This window comes from Panulirus ornatus, chromosome 66 (assembly GCF_036320965.1).
Source record: "Panulirus ornatus isolate Po-2019 chromosome 66, ASM3632096v1, whole genome shotgun sequence".
In the NCBI taxonomy this organism is placed as follows: domain Eukaryota; kingdom Metazoa; phylum Arthropoda; class Malacostraca; order Decapoda; family Palinuridae; genus Panulirus; species Panulirus ornatus.
In genome coordinates, this window is record NC_092289.1 from 139,947 (window position 1) to 160,963 (window position 21,017).

At 44.8% G+C, this 21,017-nt stretch overlaps 1 long non-coding RNA gene across 1 annotated transcript; it reads right to left on the reverse strand.

Annotated features, from left to right (window-relative positions):
* Positions 1-13,076: 13,076 nt before the first annotated feature.
* Positions 13,077-17,985, reverse strand: LOC139746789 (uncharacterized). The gene is made up of 2 exons (XR_011712230.1): positions 17,904-17,985; positions 13,077-16,829 (listed from the first exon to the last, which is right to left on the reverse strand). It is a non-coding gene; the product is annotated as an uncharacterized lncRNA (long non-coding RNA).
* Positions 17,986-21,017: the final 3,032 nt, after the last annotated feature.

Below are 21,017 nucleotides of genomic sequence, written 5' to 3' on the forward strand. Positions count from 1 at the left end.
CTTTAAGACCGTAATCATCATTATAGAATCAATGCATGGCTTATCCTCTGACCGACCAAATACACCGCCCCTAAGTGCATGGTTTCTCTCTGGTTCTAGCCAACACCAGCAACAGTAGCTTTCAAGATCGTAATAATCATAGAATCAATGCATGGCTTATCCTCTGACCGACCAAATACACCGCCCCTAAGTGCATGGTTTGTCTTTGGGTCTGGCCAACACCAACAACAGTAGGTTTCAAGACCGTAATCATTATAGAATCAATGCATGGCTTATCCTCTGACCGACCAAATACACCGCCCCTAAGTGCATGGTTTCTCTCTGGTTCTAGCCAACACCAGCAACAGTAGCTTTCAAGATCGTAATAATCATAGAATCAATGCATGGCTTATTTTCTGACCGACCCACAAGCACCGCCACTAAGTGCATGGTTTCTCTCTGGTTCTAGCCAACACCAGCAACAGTAGCTTTCAAGATCGTAATAATCATAGAATCAATGCATGGCTTATTTTCTGACCGACCCACAAGCACCGCCACTAAGTGCATGGTTTGTCTTTGGGTCTGGCCAACACCAACAACAGTAGGTTTCAAGACCGTAATCATCATTATAGAATCAATGCATGGCTTATCCTCTGACCGACCCACATCCGCCGCCACTAAGTGCATCTTGTTTGGTCTTTGGGTCTGGCCAACACCAACAACAGTAGGTTTCAAGACCGTAATCATTATAGAATCAATGCATGGCTTATCCTGTGACCGACCCACATGCATGCACCCCGCCCCAAAGGTCCATGCTTTGTCTGGGTCTGTCCAACACCAATAACAACCGTAGGGCTTTAAGACCGTAATCATCATTATAGAATCAATGTTGTGTCCTTTTGAAGACCTTCTCCGTACGGAACCGTCACGGCACATTTGCTGTGGCACGGGGTAGACGACGCCTGACTGCGGAAGTAATAAGTCTCGTAAGGCTTTTCCTGGTGCAAGTGGTGCCTGCCTTCCTCCGTCGCCTTCAGTGCAACGCCTTTCTTGGTTTCGTGGTAATCGCTCTCTAATAGTTCCCAGGACGTTGTAAAGGGGCAAATGTATAGGAGGAGCGATCGATGGTCCATAGGTAATATGTAGCGCCTGGCCCTACGCTACTTGCCTAGTACTCAACGCCAAGAAGAAGTGGTCGACGTCGAGAAAAGTTCTGCCAAATGCACACATATCTAGGTAGCTTGGTCTTTTTCGAAGACGTTATTCTTTTGCGAGATAACTGTACGGGGAGACCTAAGTTTCTACCTCGGCAAGTACATACATCATGTCGCTTGGCCGCGCGCGTGCTAATCGTATTATTAGTGTTCGACCCCAATGCCACCGACGAAGCTGCAGGAGCCTTCTTCAATGCCATTAGACCCAGTCTAATGACATCATTGTTATCTCTTTTTGAAGACCTTCTCCGTATGGAGCCGTCACGGCACATTTGCTCTGCTACGAGGGAGACGACGCCTGACCGCTGAAGTAATAAGTATTGTAAGGCTTTTTCCTGGTGGAGGCAGACCTACGAATCGCACGCGCACGGTCAAGCGAAATGACGATGAATGCAGTTGCCGAGGCAGAAGTCCCCCCCTTAACGTCTCATCATTATCATAAAAATTGGCTAGGGCGGGTGTCATCACAACATCCCGCCAATTGTTAAAACAAGGAGAAAATCCCATCTTGGGGAATTTTCAGGAAATGTTCTGCATTGAAGGCGACGGGGGACACGACGCCTGACCGCGAAAGTAATAAGAAATCTTGTAAGGCTTTTACTGGTGTGAGTGCCGCCTGCCTTCACCGTCGCCTTCAATGCAGCACCTTTCTTGGTTTCATGGGAATCGCTCTCTAATAGTTTCCAGGACGTTCTAAAGGGGCAAATGTATCGAAGGAGCGATTGATGGTCCATAGGTAATGTATAGCGCCTGGCACTATCCTACTTGCCCAGTACTCAACGCCAAGAAGAAGTGGTCGACGTCGAGAAAAGTTCCGCCAAATACAAACCCAGCTAGGTAGCTTGGTCTTTTCGTAGACATTGTTGGTTTCTGAGATGACGGTACGGGGAGACCTAAGTTTCTTCTTCTGCCCCTCGTCAAGTACATGCATCATGTCGCTTGGTCGTGAGCGTGCAAATCGTAGTATTAGTGTTCGACCCCAATGACGCAGAAGAAGCAGCAGGAGCCTTCTTCACTGCCATAAGACCTAGTCTAATGACATCATTGTTGTGTCCTTTTGAAGACCTTCTCCGTACGGAACCGTCACGGCACATTTGCTGTGGCACGTGGTAGACGACGCCTGACTGCGGAAGTAATAAGAACTCTTGTAAGGCTTTTCCTGGAGTGAGTGCCGCCTGCCTTCTTCCGTCTCCTTCAATGCAGCGCCTTTCTGGGTTTCATGGGAATCGCTCGCTAATAGTTTCCAGGACGTTCTAAAGGGGCAAATGTATCGGTGGAGCGATTGATGGTCCATAGGTAATGTATAGCGCCTGGCACTATCCTACTTGCCTAGTACTCAACGCCAAGAGGAAGTGGTCGACGTTGAGTAAAGTTTCGCTAAATACAAACCCAGCTAGGTAGCTTGGTCTTTTCGAAGACATTGTTGGTTTCTGAGATGACGGTACGGGGAGACCTAAGTTTCTACTTCTGCGCTTCGGCAAGTACATGCATCATGTCGCTTGGCCGTGCGCGTGCGAATCGTAGTATTAGTGTTCGACCCAAATGCCGCCGAAGAAGCAGCAGGAGCCTTCTTCAATGCCATTAGATCCAGTCTAATGACATCATTGTTGTCTCTTTTTGAAGACCTTCTCCGTATGGAACCGTCATGGAACATTTGCTGTGGCACGGGGTAGACGACGCCTGACTGCGGAAGTAATAAGTCTCGTAAGGCTTTTCCTGGTGCAAGTGGTGCCTGCCTTCCTCCGTCGCCTTCAGTGCAACGCCTTTCTTGGTTTCGTGGTAATCGCTCTCTAATAGTTCCCAGGACGTTGTAAAGGGGCAAATGTATAGGAGGAGCGATCGATGGTCCATAGGTAATATGTAGCGCCTGGCCCTACGCTACTTGCCTAGTACTCAACGCCAAGAAGAAGTGCTCGACGTCGAGAAAAGTTCTGCCAAATGCACACATATCTAGGTAGCTTTGGTCTTTTCGAAGACGTTATTCTTTTGCGAGATAACTGTACGGGGAGACCTAAGTTTCTACCTCGGCAAGTACATACATCATGTCGCTTGGCCGCGCGCGTGCTAATCGTATTATTAGTGTTCGACCCCAATGCCACCGACGAAGCTGCAGGAGCCTTCTTCAATGCCATTAGACCCAGTCTAATGACATCATTGTTATCTCTTTTTGAAGACCTTCTCCGTATGGAGCCGTCACGGCACATTTGCTCTGCTACGAGGGAGACGACGCCTGACCGCTGAAGTAATAAGTATTGTAAGGCTTTTTCCTGGTGGAGGCAGACCTACGAATCGCACGCGCACGGTCAAGCGAAATGACGATGAATGCAGTTGCCGAGGCAGAAGTCCCCCCCTTAACGTCTCATCATTATCATAAAAATTGGCTAGGGCGGGTGTCATCACAACATCCCGCCAATTGTTAAAACAAGGAGAAAATCCCATCTTGGGGAATTTTCAGGAAATGTTCTGCATTGAAGGCGACGGGGGACACGACGCCTGACCGCGAAAGTAATAAGAAATCTTGTAAGGCTTTTACTGGTGTGAGTGCCGCCTGCCTTCACCGTCGCCTTCAATGCAGCACCTTTCTTGGTTTCATGGGAATCGCTCCTAAGTTTCCAGGACGTTTCTAAAGGGCAAATGTATCGTGAATTGAGGCCATAGAATGTTGCCTGCCTATAACACCTTGCCAGGAACTCAACGAAGAAGTGGTCGACGTGAGAAAAGTTCCGCCAACAAAACCGCTAGGTAGCTTGCTTTTCAAGACATTGTTGTTTCCGAAGCGGACGGGGAGACATGTCTCTCGTGCCCGCAAGTAATGCATATGTCCTTGGCCGTCGCGTGCGATCTAGATAGCTTCCCTTCAATGCCGATGAAGACCGACTCTCAATGCATACATCTGTTCATGATGATAGCCTTCTCTAGACTCCGCTGCACGCATTCTCTTACGATGGAGACGACGTGGCTGGAAGTAATAAGAGTTTGTAAGCTTTTCTGGTGAGCACTCTACGTCGCTACGCGCCTTCAGTCGAATATGTAAGCATTGCGAGCAAAGCCTTAAAATCCAATTCTAAAAATTGCTAAGAGCGGTGTCCAACACGCAATTTTAACAGGGAAACGCATTGGGAACTTAGGAAATGTTCGCATTGCGGGCAGAGACCGCCGGCCAAGTAATACTTGGCTTTACTTGTGCACAGTAGGGCTGCGTCCGAGCAAAGTTCCAATGCACACTTCTAGGTTCTAAGTCTTCTACTTTTTCGACGTAAAGGGAACGGGGACAAGTTTGCTGGCTCAAGAATTAAGCGCTGGCTCTCTGCCTAGATAAGTCAGCCAATGTGCCGACGCAGAAAAGTCTCTTCACAAACTTATGAAAATTTCCTTGAACCGTAGGTAGGCTTTGCTTGCAGTGGTACCGCTGAGGATATAGTTAGGTTTCCTGAGTGATGCGCATTCCCGGTAACAGGATGACCTAGTTTCTTCTTTGAAGCCCTCTGTCAGTAGGCACGGCAGTTTGGTCTGTAGGAGCGCGCTGCAAATCGTATGTAAGTTTCCTGAGAGACCCACGATCGCAGACGCAAGCAAATGACGAGAAGCGCTTGCTCAGCAGAAGTCCCTTAATCATCATTATCTAATTGTAGCCTTGTCATACACATCCCATGTACAGGGAAACCCTCGGTTCAGATGTTGCTGTGGCACGGGGAACACGCCTGACGCGAAATAGATCTGTAAGCTTTGGTGAGTGCCGCTGCTTCGTCCTTCAAGCAGCTTTCTGGTTTCTGGATCGTTATAGTTCCAGACTTCTAAGGCAATGATCGGGGAGCGATTGGGCCATAGTAAGTATAGCGCGGCATTCTATTGCCAGTACTCAACGCCAAAGGGTGGTGGAATTCGCAACAAACCGCTAGGAGTTGGTTTTCGTAGACATTGTTGTTGAGATGACGTACGGGACCTAAGTTCTCTCCCTCTAGTAATGCATTGTGTTGTTGAGTGCATGTATTAGGTTGACCAATGCAGAGAAGCAGCAGCTTTCATGCATAAGCTTAATGACAATTGTTGTGCTTTGAAGACCTTCGTACGAACGTACGCAATGCTGTGCAGTGTGACGAGCTGAGCGATAATAAGAACTTGTAGTTCTGAGTGATGCGCTGCCTTCTCGTCTCTTATGCAGCGCTTTTGGGTTTATGGGACGTCGCTATAGTTTCAGCGTCTAAGGCATATCGGTGAGCGATTGATGGTCCTAGTATGCGCTGACTTCTATGCTAGTACTAACGCAGAGTGGTCGACTGAGAAGTTAATACACAGTGGTTGGTTTTCGAGACATTGTTGGTTTTGAGATACGGTACGGGGAGACAGTTATTTGCTGCAGTATGATAGTCGCTTGGCCGTGCGCGTGCGATCGTATATTGTGTGCAATGGCGAAGAAGCGAGGAGCTTCTTCATGCCATTGCCGTCTAATGATATGTTGTCTTGAGCCTTTCGTATGGTAATTGTGTGCGGTAGAGGCCTGACTGCGGAAGTAATAAGTCTGTAGGCGAGCTAGAGCCTTCTTCAATCCATTAGACCCAGTCTAATGACATCATTGTTATCTCTTTTTGAAGACCTTCTCCGTATGGAGCCGTCACGGCACATTTGCTCTGCTACGAGGGAGACGACGCCTGACCGCTGAAGTAATAAGTATTGTAAGGCTTTTTCCTGGTGGAGGCAGACCTACGAATCGCACGCGCACGGTCAAGCGAAATGACGATGAATGCAGTTGCCGAGGCAGAAGTCCCCCCCTTAACGTCTCATCATTATCATAAAAATTGGCTAGGGCGGGTGTCATCACAACATCCCGCCAATTGTTAAAACAAGGAGAAAATCCCATCTTGGGGAATTTTCAGGAAATGTTCTGCATTGAAGGCGACGGGGGACACGACGCCTGACCGCGAAAGTAATAAGAAATCTTGTAAGGCTTTTACTGGTGTGAGTGCCGCCTGCCTTCACCGTCGCCTTCAATGCAGCACCTTTCTTGGTTTCATGGGAATCGCTCTCTAATAGTTTCCAGGACGTTCTAAAGGGGCAAATGTATCGAAGGAGCGATTGATGGTCCATAGGTAATGTATAGCGCCTGGCACTATCCTACTTGCCCAGTACTCAACGCCAAGAAGAAGTGGTCGACGTCGAGAAAAGTTCCGCCAAATACAAACCCAGCTAGGTAGCTTGGTCTTTTCGTAGACATTGTTGGTTTCTGAGATGACGGTACGGGGAGACCTAAGTTTCTTCTTCTGCCCCTCGTCAAGTACATGCATCATGTCGCTTGGTCGTGAGCGTGCAAATCGTAGTATTAGTGTTCGACCCCAATGACGCAGAAGAAGCAGCAGGAGCCTTCTTCACTGCCATAAGACCTAGTCTAATGACATCATTGTTGTGTCCTTTTGAAGACCTTCTCCGTACGGAACCGTCACGGCACATTTGCTGTGGCACGTGGTAGACGACGCCTGACTGCGGAAGTAATAAGAACTCTTGTAAGGCTTTTCCTGGAGTGAGTGCCGCCTGCCTTCTTCCGTCTCCTTCAATGCAGCGCCTTTCTGGGTTTCATGGGAATCGCTCGCTAATAGTTTCCAGGACGTTCTAAAGGGGCAAATGTATCGGTGGAGCGATTGATGGTCCATAGGTAATGTATAGCGCCTGGCACTATCCTACTTGCCTAGTACTCAACGCCAAGAGGAAGTGGTCGACGTTGAGTAAAGTTTCGCTAAATACAAACCCAGCTAGGTAGCTTGGTCTTTTCGAAGACATTGTTGGTTTCTGAGATGACGGTACGGGGAGACCTAAGTTTCTACTTCTGCGCTTCGGCAAGTACATGCATCATGTCGCTTGGCCGTGCGCGTGCGAATCGTAGTATTAGTGTTCGACCCAAATGCCGCCGAAGAAGCAGCAGGAGCCTTCTTCAATGCCATTAGATCCAGTCTAATGACATCATTGTTGTCTCTTTTTGAAGACCTTCTCCGTATGGAACCGTCATGGAACATTTGCTGTGGCACGGGGTAGACGACGCCTGACTGCGGAAGTAATAAGTCTCGTAAGGCTTTTCCTGGTGCAAGTGGTGCCTGCCTTCCTCCGTCGCCTTCAGTGCAACGCCTTTCTTGGTTTCGTGGTAATCGCTCTCTAATAGTTCCCAGGACGTTGTAAAGGGGCAAATGTATAGGAGGAGCGATCGATGGTCCATAGGTAATATGTAGCGCCTGGCCCTACGCTACTTGCCTAGTACTCAACGCCAAGAAGAAGTGCTCGACGTCGAGAAAAGTTCTGCCAAATGCACACATATCTAGGTAGCTTTGGTCTTTTCGAAGACGTTATTCTTTTGCGAGATAACTGTACGGGGAGACCTAAGTTTCTACCTCGGCAAGTACATACATCATGTCGCTTGGCCGCGCGCGTGCTAATCGTATTATTAGTGTTCGACCCCAATGCCACCGACGAAGCTGCAGGAGCCTTCTTCAATGCCATTAGACCCAGTCTAATGACATCATTGTTATCTCTTTTTGAAGACCTTCTCCGTATGGAGCCGTCACGGCACATTTGCTCTGCTACGAGGGAGACGACGCCTGACCGCTGAAGTAATAAGTATTGTAAGGCTTTTTCCTGGTGGAGGCAGACCTACGAATCGCACGCGCACGGTCAAGCGAAATGACGATGAATGCAGTTGCCGAGGCAGAAGTCCCCCCCTTAACGTCTCATCATTATCATAAAAATTGGCTAGGGCGGGTGTCATCACAACATCCCGCCAATTGTTAAAACAAGGAGAAAATCCCATCTTGGGGAATTTTCAGGAAATGTTCTGCATTGAAGGCGACGGGGGACACGACGCCTGACCGCGAAAGTAATAAGAAATCTTGTAAGGCTTTTACTGGTGTGAGTGCCGCCTGCCTTCACCGTCGCCTTCAATGCAGCACCTTTCTTGGTTTCATGGGAATCGCTCTCTAATAGTTTCCAGGACGTTCTAAAGGGGCAAATGTATCGAAGGAGCGATTGATGGTCCATAGGTAATGTATAGCGCCTGGCACTATCCTACTTGCCCAGTACTCAACGCCAAGAAGAAGTGGTCGACGTCGAGAAAAGTTCCGCCAAATACAAACCCAGCTAGGTAGCTTGGTCTTTTCGTAGACATTGTTGGTTTCTGAGATGACGGTACGGGGAGACCTAAGTTTCTTCTTCTGCCCCTCGTCAAGTACATGCATCATGTCGCTTGGTCGTGAGCGTGCAAATCGTAGTATTAGTGTTCGACCCCAATGACGCAGAAGAAGCAGCAGGAGCCTTCTTCACTGCCATAAGACCTAGTCTAATGACATCATTGTTGTGTCCTTTTGAAGACCTTCTCCGTACGGAACCGTCACGGCACATTTGCTGTGGCACGTGGTAGACGACGCCTGACTGCGGAAGTAATAAGAACTCTTGTAAGGCTTTTCCTGGAGTGAGTGCCGCCTGCCTTCTTCCGTCTCCTTCAATGCAGCGCCTTTCTGGGTTTCATGGGAATCGCTCGCTAATAGTTTCCAGGACGTTCTAAAGGGGCAAATGTATCGGTGGAGCGATTGATGGTCCATAGGTAATGTATAGCGCCTGGCACTATCCTACTTGCCTAGTACTCAACGCCAAGAGGAAGTGGTCGACGTTGAGTAAAGTTTCGCTAAATACAAACCCAGCTAGGTAGCTTGGTCTTTTCGAAGACATTGTTGGTTTCTGAGATGACGGTACGGGGAGACCTAAGTTTCTACTTCTGCGCTTCGGCAAGTACATGCATCATGTCGCTTGGCCGTGCGCGTGCGAATCGTAGTATTAGTGTTCGACCCAAATGCCGCCGAAGAAGCAGCAGGAGCCTTCTTCAATGCCATTAGATCCAGTCTAATGACATCATTGTTGTCTCTTTTTGAAGACCTTCTCCGTATGGAACCGTCATGGAACATTTGCTGTGGCACGGGGTAGACGACGCCTGACTGCGGAAGTAATAAGTCTCGTAAGGCTTTTCCTGGTGCAAGTGGTGCCTGCCTTCCTCCGTCGCCTTCAGTGCAACGCCTTTCTTGGTTTCGTGGTAATCGCTCTCTAATAGTTCCCAGGACGTTGTAAAGGGGCAAATGTATAGGAGGAGCGATCGATGGTCCATAGGTAATATGTAGCGCCTGGCCCTACGCTACTTGCCTAGTACTCAACGCCAAGAAGAAGTGCTCGACGTCGAGAAAAGTTCTGCCAAATGCACACATATCTAGGTAGCTTTGGTCTTTTCGAAGACGTTATTCTTTTGCGAGATAACTGTACGGGGAGACCTAAGTTTCTACCTCGGCAAGTACATACATCATGTCGCTTGGCCGCGCGCGTGCTAATCGTATTATTAGTGTTCGACCCCAATGCCACCGACGAAGCTGCAGGAGCCTTCTTCAATGCCATTAGACCCAGTCTAATATTGTTGTCTCTTTTTGAAGACCTTCTCCGTATGGAGCCGTCACGGCACATTTGCATTGCTACGAGGGAGACGACGCCTGACCGCTGAAGTAACAAGGCTTGTAAGGCTTTTTCCTGGTGGAGGCAGACCTACGAATCGCACGCGCACGGTCAAGCGAAATGACATATGATGTATGCAGTTGCCGAGGCAGAAGTCCCCCTCTTAACGTCTCATCATTATCATAAAAATTGGCTAGGGCGGGTGTCATCACAACATCCCGCCAATTGTTAAAACAAGGAGAAAATCCCATCTTGGGGAATTTTCAGGAAATGTTCTGCATTGAAGACGACGGGGGACACGACGCCTGACCGCGAAAGTAATATGAAATCTTTTAAGGCTTTTCCTGGTGTGAGGCCTGCTTTCCCCCGTCGCCTTCACTGCAGCACATTTTTGGATGTCATGAGAGTCGTTCTCAGTCTTCTCCGAAGGAGTCCCCAAAGAGGATATTCCTCTTTTTTCCAGTATCTACACACGCCTTCTGACTCCTTCGGCGCGCCAAGAGTAAATGCCTCTTTCTTGAGCGACGACCGTAACAAAAAGGAGCCTTCTGAGCGAGCAGCAAATTAAATGTTTGTTGTTCTCCAGTGCTAATATCACACTCCTTGGGCATTGCAATACTTGTCACGTGTGTGCAAAAGCAATATCAAGTTGAATTATGTTACTATAGAGGCATAGAAGTTGGACAGAAAGTGAATAAAGCATGGATGATTTGTTTGAGTTGACTTGAGGTCGGTCGGTCGGTCGTTTGCTTAAGGTGGTTTGTGAAAGTACGAGGGAACCCGAGTTTCTACCTGGGCGCCTCGGCAAGTATATACATCATGTCGCTTGGCCTTGCAGGTGCGAATCGTAGTATTAGTGAACTGCCCCAATGCAGCAGCAGCCTCCTTCAATGCAACCTCCTCAACGAGTCAAAAACGAAGGCAACAAAAAAGAATCCAATGGCATGCATACATTGGTGTGTATGTTCCATGGGATAATGTAGAGAAACAATTACCCGAAAGATGACCACACATAGGCACGTGTCGCTGTTTGAGTTTTTCGCTTTCTCGGATAGCATGCGTCTCTGCTTCACTCGAAGCAGGCAGCCTAAATCCGATGGCATGCATATATTGGTGTGTATGTTCCATGGGATAATGCAGAGAAACCATTACCCGAAAGATACCACACAGGCGCGTGTCGTTGTTTGGGTTCTTCGCTTTCTGCTTCAGTCGAAGCAGGCAGTCAGTCAAGCCTGACTAGTGGTGGTTGGTGTTGTGGTGGGTGCATGTATGCTATGAGAGGTTCGGTGGAGTCATCCAGCCTCGAGCGTCTTACAACGGTGCAGCAGCAGCCGCCCAAATGATTATTGTGACTCTTGGTGGTAGAAGGAAGTCAGGTTGGTGTTGGCCAGACCCAGAAAGACAAAGCATGCATGCACCTTTGGGGAGGGGTGCATGCATGTGGGTCGGTCACAGGATAAGACATGCATTTCACGGGTCTTCCATGAGCATATTCATATGCTTGTCTCAAAGATTAAGCCATGCAAGTGTAAGTACAAGCATCCTCCTTCAATGCACATGCTCTGCTTTGTATGTGTACTGTTAAATGCCTCGTCATCTAAATAGTGATGCTTATGAATGAGTTAAAGTGATTCCCAATGTCCTTGTCTACTATCTAGAGAATCCACAGGCAGGAGAAAGTAGGGCCTGCTCCAAAGAGCGGGGAAAGAAATCCTGTCGAGTTTTACTCTAGCCTGATATTGTACAGGGAGATCTAAGTTTCTACCTCACCGCCTCGGCAACTGCATGCATACATCATGTCATGTCGCTTAACTGTGCGCGTTTCTGCGGATCGTAGGTCTTTCTGCTCTACCCCAAGCTGTTGTTGGCCAGGCCCATATGCCAAAGAAGATGCACTTAGGGGCAGTGCTCGTGGGCCGGTCAGAGGATAAGCCATGCATTGATTCTACGATGATTACGGTCTTGAAACCTACTGTTATTGGTGTTGGCCAGACCCAAAGACAAATCATGCACTTAGGGGCGGTGCATGTGGGTCGGTCAGAGGATAAGCCATGCATTGATTATGATGATGATTACGGTCTTGATAGCTACTGTTGTTGGTGTTGGCCAGACCCAAAGACAAACCATGCACTTAGGGGCGGTGCATGTGGGTCGGTCAGAGGATAAATCAGAGTGGTGCAGCAGTGTGAATAGCAATAGCTACTGAAACATGGAGCAAGTTAAGAAGACCGCCGGATGATATCCTAGGCCTTTTCGAAGACATCCTTCTCCATATGGAACCGTCACGGAACATGTTGCGGCACGGGGTAGACGACGTCTCAACGTAGAAGTAATAAGTCATGTAAGGCTCTTCCCGGTGTGAGCGCACCCTGCCTTCCCCCGTCGCCTTCAATGCAGCACATTTTTGGATGTCATGGGAATCGTTCTTAGTCTTCTCAGAAGGAGTCCCCAAAGAGAGAATTCCTTTTTTTCCTTTATCTACCCACGGATTCCGACTCCGGCGCGCCAAGAGCAAATGCCTCAGAGAGACGACAGTAACGAAAAGGAGTCTTCTGAGCGAGCAGCAAATGAAATGTTTGTTGTTCTCCAATGGTTATATCGCAATCCTTGGGCGTTGCAAATACTTGTCACGTGTGTGCAAAAACAATATAAAGTTGAATTATGTTACCATAGAGGCATAGAAGTTGATGGACAAAGTGAATAAATCATGGCAGATTTGTTTGAGGTGAGGTGAGGTCGGTCGGTCGTTTGCTTAAGAAGGTATGTGAAAGTACGGGGGGATCCGAGTTTCTACCTCGGCAAGTACATACATCATGTCGCTTGGCCTTGCGCGTGCTAATCGTAGTATTAGTGAACTGCCCCAATGCAGCAGCAGCCTCCTTCAATGCAACCTCCTCTTGAATGAGTCAAAAACGAAGGCAACAAAAAAAGAATCCGATGGCATGCATACATTGATGTGTATGTTCCATGGGATAATACAGAGAAACAATTACCCGAAAGATATCACACATAGGCGCGTGTCGTTGTTTGAGTTTTACCGAATCGAGAACGAGCTCTCAATCTGTCAATCCTTCCGGTGTCTGGGCCTGGTGAGTTTCCCAGTGTTGAGTCAAATTAAGCCGCAGGCTCCACTCCTGGTGGTGCCCTTCCGCCAATTCCTTTAAGATTCAGCTTTGCAACCATACTTCCCCTGGAACCCAAAGACTTTGGTTTCCCGGAAGCTGCCCGCCGGGTCATGGAAATAACTCGAACGGATCGCTGGTCAGCATAGTTTACGGTCAATAAAAGATCTATTCTGCATAAAACAACTTTATGAAATATATTGATGAACAATAACTTTCAAAAACCTTTCAAAACAAAGCAAGGGTAGCGACAACGTAGGGAGGAGCAGTAACAACTAGCTCTGAAAGAACGACTACAGCTCCGAACATGTCAGTAGCTGGCACGCGACCGAGTCGGAACACCAACGATTGCACATTGTCCTGCGCAATATCGCTGCGCATGTAGTTATGGCTACCACCGCTACGGAGCAGTGATGGCTTGCCTAACTGACGTATTCGAGCATGTTGATCCTTTGGAATTCTTATTTTCTTTTAGCTAAACTCCATATATGCAAGGTTATATTAGCGAGACGAATTTAACGATGTTTTATTGCCGTTTTGCCGTTTTGAAAGTCTTAGAATTGAAGCGTTTTACGCAACCAAGGCCGCCAAGCACCTAAAATTGGCAAATCATAAAACAGCAAAGAACCCAACATTTACCAGAATTTGCGAAGCCCAATTCTAAGGTTTGAAAGCCAAGCAGAACGCAAGGGTCAGCGAATCTCATTAGCTTTGTCTAACTATGAACTAGGCAGACGCACTAGAGGAAACCCTCCCGCTTAACACTAGTTAATGGCCCACAAAATGAAAAGAGCTTGCTGTTCGGGCTCTCAAGAGGCTGGCTGCCAATTTTGACCCCTTCGAAAGGCAAATTAGAACGGTAGAAGCAAGGTTCAGAACCCACGATCCAATGAAGTTCGCTGGCAACGAAGCAACAGTGTCCGCGCCTTTGCGACAGCGACGGGGCTGGTCTCTAACAGTGTTCAGATTGAGCCACTGAAGGTAATACACTACTTTGATCCCAACCCTGAGCACACGGAATCATAAGAACGCATTGCACTAAGTTTAAAAAACACTTGCTTGTAAACACTTCAAGTGAAAAATACCCCATTAAGCGCTGTTCCACACTTAAAAGGCAAGAAACATGCAAGTATACCAGACGCAGCACTGCAAACAAACACACAAAGATGAAACAAGAGAACATGTAATTATTAGACTAAGGCTCAAATTGAGGTAAATTAATTTTATAATGTCTGTCTGACAGTAAAGTGAATGAATATAATGATTGCCAAATACACCACCTGTTAACATCAAAAACGGTGCAAAAATTTATATCAAGATTCAAATAAGACCTACATGGTGATGAAGAAAGTATCAAGACATTGCTTGTAAACATACAATAGTGCATTGTTGAGAACGTACGGAAATTAATATGCTTTTCTTTTGTACCTGCAAAAATGTTTAAGCTTCTGCATTTTAGATGTTATGCGATACCCTCATTCTAATAAAAATATGCTTTGTACCATTGGGAAAATAGATCTATCTTTGTACGTTTTTTCCTTTGCAAAATTTAATATTGGCACAAATCATCCCTTTTATAACCAGTTTCCATATTGTACCGAAATATTTCTTTCCAATTCCTTCATATAAACCATTATTACTTTTTTGGTATAGTAAATCTACTGAAGTTACCCATACTTTCTCCTCTATATATACCCGTGATTTTATGCTGAAGGCTTGTGAAACGGAACAATGGTTTTCTTTTCTATATTTGTGGTATATGTATACAATTACAGTGTCATTATCCTTCGCGGATAAAAAAAAAAAATTTCCAAACCATCAACTACGATGATCGACTTGTGACATTCATCCTCATTCATTATCCTATCAATCAAAATGAACCTCGGACATTTCAGTTGGAGAGGGTGTGATATCTAAAAAGCTGAGGTAGGTGAAGGCTGCAAGTGGTTAATGCAAACCACTGAACCAAGTGCTGCAGTAGTACGGCTAAGTATCTGAGCAGCAAGATATATTTTTAACTGAACACTGGTGATATCAATTCTGCAAATAGGTTACAATTATGCCACACGATTTCCCCGTTATAATACGATATTTGCATGAACACTCCTGCCTGTCCTTCTCGTAAGCAGGATATTGATACACTTCATTCGTCAGCGATAAAGTTGGCCGATACCGAAATTATCACTTTCTCTTCACTGACGACTCTTCGTTCGTATCACACTGATGCGTTGTTGTGCGAGGTTCGACATTCAATATATCATGAAATATATTGAACAATAAATTTCAAAAACCTTCAAAACAATGCAAGGGTAGCGACAACGCAGGGAAGAGCAGTAACAACTAGCTCTGAAAGAATGACTACAGCTCCGAACATGTCAGTAGCTGGCACGCGACAGAGTCGGAACACCAACGATTGCACATTGTCCTGCGCAATATCGCTGCGCATGTAGTTATGGCTACCACAGCTAGGAAGCAGTGATGGCTTGCCTAACTGACGTATTCGAGCATGTTGATCCTTTGGAATTCTTATTTTATTTAGCTAAACTCCATATATATAAAGTTTTATTAGTGAGACGAATATAACTATGTTTTATTGGCCTCAATAATGTTCAAAACTTGCCGTTTTGAAACAGTCTCAGAGAATTGAAGCGTTTTACACAACTAAGGCGCCAAGCATCTAAAATTGGCAAATCATAAAACAGCAAAGAACCTAACATTTACCAGAATTTGCGAAGCTCAATTCTAAGGTTTGAAAGCCAAGCAGAACGCAAGGGTCAGCGAATCTTATTAGCGTAGTCTAACTATGAACTAGGCAGACGCACTTAACGCTTAACACTGGTTACTGGCCCACAAAATGAAAAGAGCTTGTTGTTCGGGCTCTCAAGAGGCTGGCTGCCAATTTTGACCCCTTCAAAAAGCAAATTAGAACGGTAGAACTAAGTTTCAGAACCCATGATCCAATGAAGTTCGCTGGCAACGAAGCAACGGTGTCCGCGCCTTTGCGACTGCTGCGGAGCTGGTCTCTAACAATATTCAGAGTGAGCCACTTTAGATAATACACTTTGATCCCAGCCCTGAGCACACTGAAACATAAGAACGCATTGCCCTAAGTTTTAAAATCACTTCCTTGTAAACACTTCACCTAGTGAAAAACACCCCTGTAATCGCTGTTCCACACTTAAAAAGCAATAAATATGCATGTCTGCCAGACGCAGAACTTCGCATATGTTCAATAAACACACACCAAATTTGAAAATAAGTGAATAATCCAAAGAAAGCAGGGAAGGTTAACGGAAGATAGGAGGGCTGAAAGAAGAGTGTTGATCATGGCATTCTAAACGAAACCAAAATGGCGTCCTAGCTAGGAGCTGTGTAATCTACCTACGTATTGATACGTCGAATAAAAGCTCAAGCAAGCCACTTGTCAAGGAAAAATGCACAGAAACATTGCCTTAGCGCTAAGGAAATTCTGACTTACCAAAAAGACGAGTAGACACCAAGACATCAGGCAACACAGACTGGAAATACAGAGCGTAAGAACACATCCGTCTTTGGAACCGACACAGAGAAGACTAAAAATGGCGGCCGAGCTCAGCAGCAAGAAACATAAACAAAGAAGCGCAATTTCAGACTGACATACTAATTTTTGTGATGTTTTTCATACACGTGAAGGAGGTACCACCCTCCTTGACTCGACGGTTTATCCCACCATCAAACTTGCACGTGAAGGAGGTACAACCCTCCTTGACTCGAAGGTTTACCCCTCTATCAAACTTACACGTGAAGGAGGTACCACCTTCCATGACTCGACGAAGGTTTACCCCACTATCAAACTTGCACGTGAAGTAGGTACCACCCTCCTTGACCCGACGATGGTTTACCCCACTACCAAACTTACACGTGAAGAAGGTACAACCCTCCTTGAGGCAAGACGAGTGCTGTCATGACGGCTTCCTCCCTCCCTCTTGCGATGTCAGCTGGCGACTGAGGGTGACGTGGTCCTCGACGTTGGTTGGAAGGTCAACATATCCAACCCGTTGTTTGACTGGAATTATGGAAATGAACGGTGTCTTAATTTCTATTTCAACTTGAACACATTACGTCATATTTTTATTAAGTTAAATTACGACATGTATATAACATCTACCAGTCTTTATTTGTGGGTTATGATAGACCTGAAGTCATGGGTACATTATAGATTAATCTTATCATCCATCTCTGAATATTTGCTTAAAATGGGTGGCAACTGCGACGACAAAAACCTCTCACTAGCAATGTTATCCTTACTATTCTTGTTCTGTGAAAATTTAGGGTAAACAAAATGCAATCGGATGTCATCATTTACCAGCAAAAGGAGCTTCAAAAGCTGGTCTCTTATTGTTTGTATACTGCAAACATAAAACTTTAGTCATTATTCCCATGTTGAGCTAAACTGCTAATTGAGGCAAATAACCATACAACAACCTATTAGGCCTATAAGCCTAATTTCATAACTTATAATCTACGTAATACCTTTAATATGAAAATGAGGTTATAATAATGACAAATATTTCCAAATATATTGCCTACTTCCTTGTTATCAAAACTTAGCCATACCCATATATAGTTACCCGCGAACAGACACTTCGGCTTTGGCTGCTAATAAACTCCGATGCAAGTATTTCATTCTCTATACATCATTCACCATTGCTGTCATGTTCCACTCCTTTTCACACACTGAGCACATGGAAACGTAACGAATTGCACTAAGTTTAAAAAACACTTCCGTGTAAACACTTCACCGAGTGAAAAACACCTCTATAAGCACTGTTCCACACTTAAAAAGCAATAAACATGTATGTCTACCAGACACAGCACTTCACATATGTTCAATAAACACACACCAAATTTGAATATAAGTGAATAATCCAAAGAAAGCAGTGAAGGTTAACGGAAGATAGGAGGGCTGAAAGAAGAGTGTTGATCATGGCATTCTAAACGAAACCAAAATGGCGTCCTAACTAGGAGCTGTGTAATCCTTCCTACGAATTGATACATCGAATAAAAGCTCAAGGAAGCCTCACTTCTCAAAGAAAATGCACAGAAACATTGCCATAGTGCTAAGGAAAGTCTGGCTTACCAAAAATAAGAGTAGACACCAAGACATCAGGCAACACAGACTTGAAATACAGAGCGTAAGAACAAATCCGTCTTTGGCACCGACACATAGAAGACTAAAAATGGCGGCCGAGCTCAGCAGCAAGAAACATATACAAAGAAGCGCAATTTCAGACTTTGACATACTAATTTTTGTGATGCTTGCAATAACGCCATGTGGGGGCGAATCAAGAACTATTAGAAAACGGGAAACAGAGCTTAACTATCAAAGAAAACGAGGACCTTAAAAGTAATTGCAAGTTATTCAAATCTGCCATAATTTCTGCAGGGAATAAAGACCTTTATTGTACTTCGTGTGGTATAAATGTTATGTTTTGCCTTAGCAATGATAAGACTTAATACAAACTGACATTTTGTTAACTTATACAAAATTCTTTGCTAGTGCTGATATGAATTAGTAATTATGTATACATGTCATGATACTATCGTCGGTTTGTGCTGGTAATTTATGGTGATTTAGATTTCCATAATACTCTTACATTTCACCTTATTCTTGAATATTGTGGTAAAAGGAAAGAAATTATCGTGTGATATTCATTTGGTGCATTACAGATTGATGAATATATATCAGAACATTTTTTTCGCCTTGTGATAGACTGTATGTACATGCGTACACACATGCATGCAGTAATACAAAATAGAATATCAAAGTGTAACTGTGTGAAATGCATGCATATCGAAATTCACATATAATCACAAGCAGTCATAAATCTGCTTAAAATATAAACACAGACAGTAATATATTATAGTCTTTATAAAGAATTCAATAGTGTATTGTACATGGATGTAAAATAGTTATCAAGTCTTACAAATTAAGATAATTCTTTCAAAGTATAACAAACTGATATGCAAAAGTATTTCTATCTATATGGAAATATATTCAGTCATACTCGTTGAAAACGAAAACACAGGTAGTAATATGCAGAGTCAGTTTATATTTCATATAATTTTGTAAAGCGAAATACAGGATCTTGCGAATAAACACACAAAGATGAAAAAAGAGAATATACGCAATTATTAGAATAGGGTTCAAATTGAGGTAAATTAATCTCATAATGTCTGCCTGACAGTAAAGTAAATAAATAAAATGATTGCCAAATACAACACCTGTTAATAACATCAAAAACGGTGCAAAAATTTATATCAAAACAACTCAAGACCTACATGGCGATGAAAAAAGTATCAAGCCATTGCTTGTAAACATACAATAGTGCATTGTTGAGAACGTACGGAAATTAATATACTTTTCTTTTGTACCTGCAAAAATGTTTAAGCTTCTCCATTTTAGATGTTATGTGATACCCTCATTCTAATGAAAATTAATATGCTTCGTACTATTGGGAACACAGGTCAATCTTTGTACTTTTTCCTTTGCAAAATTTCATATTAGCACAAATTATCCCTTTCATAACCAGTTTCCATATTGTACCGAAATATTTCCTTCCAATTCCTTCATATAAACCATTATTACTTTTCTGGTACAGTAAGTCTACCGAAGTTACCCATACTTTCTCCTTTATATATACCCATACTTTTGTGCTGAAGGCTTGAGAAACAGAACAATGGTTTTTTTTTTCTATATTTGTGGTATATATTGAGAGGGTGAAGGCATGTAAAGAACATCAGATTGGGGAAGAGCAGTGTGGTTTCAGAAGTGGTAGAGGATGTGTGGATCAGGTGTTTGCTTTGAAGAATGGAATGTATGTGAGAAATACTTAGAAAAGCAAATGGATTTGTATGTAGCATTTATGGATCTGGAGAAGGCATATGAAAGAGTTGATAGAGATGCTCTGTGGAAAGTATTAAGACTATATGGTGTGGGAGGCAAGTTGTTAGAAGCAGTGAAAAGTTTTTATCGAGGATGTAAGGCATGTGTACGTGTAGGAAGAGAGGAAAGTGATTAGTTCTCAGTGAATGTAGGTTTGCGACAGGGGTGTGTGATGTCTCCATGGTTGTTTAATTTGTTTATGGATGGGGTTGTTAGGGAGGTAAATGCAAGAGTTTTGGAGAGAGGGGCGAGTATGCAGTCTGTTTTGGATGAGAGAGCTTGGGAAGTGAGTCAGTTGTTGTTCGCTAATGATACAGCGCTGGTGGCTGATTCATGTGAGAAACTGCAGAAGCTGGTGACTGAGTTTGGTAAAGTGTGTGAAAGAAGAAAGTTAAGAGTAAATGTGAATAAGAGCAAGGTTATTAGGTACAGTAGGGTTGAGGGTCAAGTCAATTGGGAGGTAAGTTTGAATAGAGAAAAACTGGAGGAAGTGAAGTGTTTTAGATATCTGGGAGTGGATTTGGCAGCGGATGGAACCATGGAAGCGGAAGTGAATCATTGGGTGGGGGAGGGGGCGAAAATTCTGGGAGCCTTGAAGAATGTGTGGAAGTCGAGAACATTATCTCGGTAAGCAAAAATGGGCATGTTTGAAGGAATAGTGGTTCCAACAATGTTATATGGTTGCGAGGCGTGGGCTATGGATAGAGTTGTGCGGAGGAGGGTGGATTTGCTGAAAATGAGATGTTTGAAGACAATATGTGGTGAGGTGGTTTGATCGAGTAAGTAATGTAAGGGTAAGAGACATGTGTGGCAATTAAAAGAGTGTGGTTGAGAGAGCAGAAGAGGGTGTTTTGAAATGGTTTGGTCACATAGAGAGAATGAGTGAGGAAAGATTGCCCAAGAGGATATATGTGTCAGAGGTGGAGGGAACGAGGAGAAGTGGGAGACCAAATTGGAGGTGGAAAGATGGAGTGAATAAGATTTTGAGTGATCGGGGCCTGAACATGCAGGAGGGTGAAAGGCGTGCAAGGAATAGAGTGAATTGGAACGATGTAGTATACCTGGGTCGACGTGCTGTTAATGGATTGAATCAGGGCATGTGAAGCATCTGGGGTAAACCATGGAAAGTTGTGTGGGGCCTGGATGTGGGAAGGGAGCTGTGGTTTCGGTGCATTATTACATGACAGCGAGAGACTGAGTGTGAACGAATGTGGCCTTTGTTGTGTTTTCCTAGCGCTACCTCGCACACATGAGGGGGGAGGGGGTTGTTATTTCATGTGTGGCGAGGTGGCGATGGAAATTGATAAA